The sequence below is a fragment of the Rhinichthys klamathensis genome, unplaced genomic scaffold, assembly GCF_029890125.1.
Source record: "Rhinichthys klamathensis goyatoka isolate OS25496 unplaced genomic scaffold, OSU_Roscu_1.1 h1tg001280l_1, whole genome shotgun sequence".
NCBI classification, from domain to species: Eukaryota; Metazoa; Chordata; class Actinopteri; order Cypriniformes; family Leuciscidae; genus Rhinichthys; species Rhinichthys klamathensis.
In genome coordinates this window covers 65,001-70,000 of record NW_026607411.1, presented here as the reverse complement: position 1 = coordinate 70,000, position 5,000 = coordinate 65,001, and positions in this window count along the sequence as shown.

The window sequence follows — 5,000 nt, the reverse complement described above, 5'->3', positions numbered from 1 at the left end:
TGAAATGCGCGCAAGTGTCTTCGTGCTTCATATGTGGTTGTTGATGTGTGTGACGTCGTTGCCGTAAAGCAAGTCGTGATTCTCGCGAGATTTGTCGGGGGCGCTCCTCTCAAACTTGCATTGCTGGTTTTTCCAGCGGCGACCCCGCCAAGCTTTATTACCAGGATGATTCGCCCTACTATGAGTTTGTTTACCACCGAAATGACTTTGAAGCTGTTATATCAAGGTACAATTCTTGCATAGTGTGCCTTTAATATATAGAACTATTCACTAATATAGAGAACTGGCTTTAGGACCCAGCGGAACAGCTCCTCTGCTCATATAGAGCTATAAGCCCATCTAGAGGCATCAAATATCATGTGTTATTATTATTATTCCACAAGAGGCAAAGACACTCAATGTAGGATATTTAAAGGGTTATGGATGAAATTGTGTTATTTTGAATTTAAGTTGAAAGAATGTGATTAAATTACTATTTATTTATTATTTATTGATCAAATCTAGTCATTTAAAGGTAAAAAAAAAAATCAAAAAAATCAAAATGATATAAAATAAGCTTTCTGTGAAGAAAAAAAAGTGTAATTTTATGGCTTCGGGTCGTTTTGCCCGGCGAGGGAGAGGAGGATGATGAAGGACGAGTGTAGATCATGTTTCTCTCAGCGTGTGGATCCGCCGCTCCTCCGAGCTCTCCTGTGTTTCTCTCCTCCGGCGCCGGTTCTGTTGATTCTGGACCCTGATGATCATGTGACTGAGTCTCTTATGTAAGTTTGACCTCCAGCGACTCCGGCGAGACGGAGCATGTGATCGGACACACACACACATTCATTAACATTTAAATTAACACCCATAGTAATTGACTGCCGACAGCCTCTCATGTGAGACGTCGACACAAACACTGACCCGGTGCGCTCGCCCTTGACCCTTGACCTTTGACCTCGCCCTCGAGTCGATGCAATACTTCATCTGAACGTCACGCTCGTAAACTCAAACACATTGGGATTAAGGGTCTGACTCAATCTCATACTTCTTCCAGCCTGAACAAACCCGTCAAACACACAATATTAATCATTGCTTCATTATTGACTGCGTTCAGGCGAGGAATATGAGCTGGTCAGAACATGATGTAAAGATCTTAAAATGCAGCGATATTATAGAGAATCCAGTGATTATTTCCCTCTGCTATTACCGAATCAAAACTCAACATCCAACCATAAGATAAAACATAAATATTAAATTCAACACTTGAACTTAATTATTTATAATGTGATATACTATCAACAACAAAAAAACTAGAATTAGATTATTATTTGAACTGAAATTAAAACTAAAACCATAATTTTTTAGCCAATATTTTTACAATATTACACTTATTTTACTTCAGATACTTCAAGGTAACATTTCATATTTTCATTTCATTTACTTTAAAACTGAAATAAAATAGACCTTTTTTTAAATACCTTAAACTTATATAAATGACAAAAACACAACTTTAACAGAAATTAAAATGAAAACAGAAAATGTAAACAAAATCAAAAGACTATAATAGTATCTCGATGCTGAAATAACAGGTTGAAGTACTAAAATAACAAAAATAAAAATAAATGGTTTTAATTAAAAAATGACATGGCTAATAAAAACGTTAGATGCCAGTTAAATGGTGCTGGTTTATATATGGTTTAGTTTCCCAGAACACCGTTTTAAAGTCTCTCTAGCTGAACTTCTAGATGTCCTCGCTAACGAGACGCTTTAATTCCTCCTACATCTTCATGAACTTCAGCTTGTGTTAATCAGCTTTCACAAACACACACATCTGAGCTTAAACTCTGTCTGCGTCGCTGTTTACAAGCTACAGTTTCGGTCTCATTATCCGCCAGATTTAGAGTCGGCGTTTGCCGGAAGCAAAACTTCTCCACACAGAAATTAATGTTTTAACGATAACTTGTAAACGTTTAAAATGCAAAGCTACTGTGAGCTGCGCGGGTGTTCATCGATCCGCCAGTCTGCATTCTTTCAGCTTATTTTTAAAATAATCATGTTTAAAGGTGCCATATGTAAAAATTGAGGTAAAAATATCCAACAAATGAGCTACACGTATCAAAAGAATGAGAAGAAATAAATGCAATGACGTCATTAAAAAAATGACAAGTTATAGTGCTGCCGAGATATAAACCTGAATTAGCATGCTAAATTACTAGCCCCGGCCCGGCCGGTGTCATAATACCAGTTTCGGCCATGGGAGGCGGTATGCGGGCAACATACATAACCACCAGCCAAACTGCAGTACACGAATAACTCGCACGGCTTGTGGGCGTCATAGACAAGGGGGTAATCCATCAGCCGGGAGTTGAAGCCTCGCGGGAGCCGCCATTGTAGCAGAACATCACCTGCTGTTAGCATCCCATTGGCTCCCATTCATTTTGGCGTCACTTTGACAGCGAATAACTTTACATCTGAGGCGTTTAAAGACTCCATTTGTCCATTATTAATTTCTAAAGAAACACGACAATGTATAAAATGTTCCATTACTTTGTATCTTACGTTATAGCCCCGTAGAAGCCGTTTTTTAAAAATAGGCTAAAGATTGCGTCATAACCACGGGACTCTCTGTCGCACAATAGAGACATTACCGTATAGACAGGAGGAGAAGCTCGCGGGCAATCTTTAACTGTCTATGAGGCAATCAGGAGGACATGGAGGCACAAAGTCAAGGTAGAAGCCCATAAATAGAGAGTCTATAAAAGCAATGGGACAAAATATTTCAACAACGTTTTTGAGGAATTAGGTGATTTCAGATTTATCTTGGCACAGCTACTAGAAGATTTACAACTGCCAGACTGTCGTCACGCTCAGTTTGAGCCTGCGCAGTCGCTCAGACAGGAAGTGCAATAATCGGGCTTCAAGTCTTCTCCGTTGAAATCAATGGGGTCGCTCTGTCCATTTCTTTTACTGTCCTACCTTGACTTTGTGCCTCCATGTCCTCCTGATTGCCTCATAGACAGTTAAAGATTGCCCGCGAGCTTCTCCTCCTGTCTATACGGTAATGTCTCTATTGTGCGACAGAAAGTCCCGTGGTTATTACGCCCACTCAGACGAATTACGTAATCGAGTCGCGCTCTCAAAAAACTCAAATATTTGTGTATATAGATGCATATTTTGCAATAGAACGGCAATTCAAAACATTTAAAATGAAATTATGCTGTTCGCAATGCTTCATGGGATTGTAGTTCTTTTCAGCTTTATTTTTCTGGTTGGCTAAGCTTAAAACACTTTAACTTGTAAAGTCCGCCTGTAGTCAATAATTGTATCGCTTAAAACTCACCAAAATTACATATTTAAATGTTTTTTCCTTCATGTCTTATAATATCTTGAATGTAACTCGACACCCTCGCCTCGTTTAGTATGCGCGGCTCTATGAATATGCAGATGAGCCCCGCCTCCACTCACTCACTCACTCACTCAGAGATCCACTGGTTGACGATCACACGTTGATCTGATTGGTTACAAGGTCGTTTGTGACGTCAGAAACACCAGCGATTTCAAACCGTGTTTTTGAGACTGTCTTTGGTTCACTGCAGTTATAAGGAGGAAATACTCAGCAATGCTGTCGACTTATGAACTTACACATGGTGTGTCTTAAAGCGTATTAAACACACCACATAGACACATAAACAACATTAAACGCTGGATTTACACCACAGGGGGACTTTAAAAGGGAGAAATTAATGTAAAAGTAGGTGGGCAATAGTAATTATAACACGTCCATATGCCACTGTTTGGTCTAGAATATATTAATGTGGAATTGTCACTCAGGAATTAAGCTTTGGTTGTAGAACATGCTAATTAACGAGGATCTGAAACTGTAATTAGCAGTGAAGGAGTAATGAAGGAGTAACCGTACCTGACTGATGCTCTAGTGATCCGAAGAGTGTTGATCGTGACGAGTGTCTTTCCTCTTAATAATCGCCAGCGCACACACACACACACACACACGCTACGAGAGCGAACGCTTCTGCTATAGCGAACCTAAAAATACGTACGTCTCCATCTCAGCTGATCTTCCACCACAATTAGCGTCTATTCAGGACAGACAAATTAGCATTTCCGTCACGCGCGTCTGATGAAGCCTTGCTTCTCTCTCCATCCTGAACACAGTTTCCTGTCGAGCTGATTCGGGATCTGACCTTTGACCTCCGCTAGTGTGTCGGGCTCCTCCTGAAGCTCGTCTGACGGATGTTAATGCTAGCTTCGCTTCCCTCAGCTGTGTGTCAGTGGCTTATGTAACGCGCTTGTTTCCTCTAATTGCCTGTTAGGATCTGCGGGAATGGGAATCTCCTGCATTATGAAATCAGTTTGAGTTTTATTTTTTCATTTTACTGGCTACTTTAGGTGTCAAAAAGCATGTCTAATTAAGTGAAATCGTGAAACTTTTACAATTTAACAACTATTTATTAGAAGGTTATGAAAATGACAATTAATAGTACTAAATGAACAATTATTATTTATAAAATTAGTTTTATTTTTTTAACATGTTATCCATTTTAATTTTTTCTGGATTCCATTTTAATGGTTTAATTAAATTTTAATAATCAAAAAGAATAATTAAATCCATTGAACTTTAACAATTTAATATTTTATTATAGTTTTTTCAATAATAAGGTTTTTTCAAACGTTAAAGTCCCGTGTTTAAATCCATATGTGGTGTTTTTAATTTGAGCTGAGTGAGTGGAGGCGGGGCTCATTTGAATATTCATAGAACCGTGCATACTAAATGAGTCAAGGGTGTCGAGTTACACTCAACCTATTTTAAGGCATTTCTAGGAAAAAAACTTTTAAATATGTAATTTTGGTGATCAGAGATGAGTTTTAAGCGATAAAATTATTGACTACAGGACGACTTTAACAATTTAGTTAATGTTTTAAAAGGTTCAAATTCAAATGTAACAATTCCTTTCATTTTTTTAGTTGTGATATTCCTTAAAAAATTATGTTTTAATAAACTG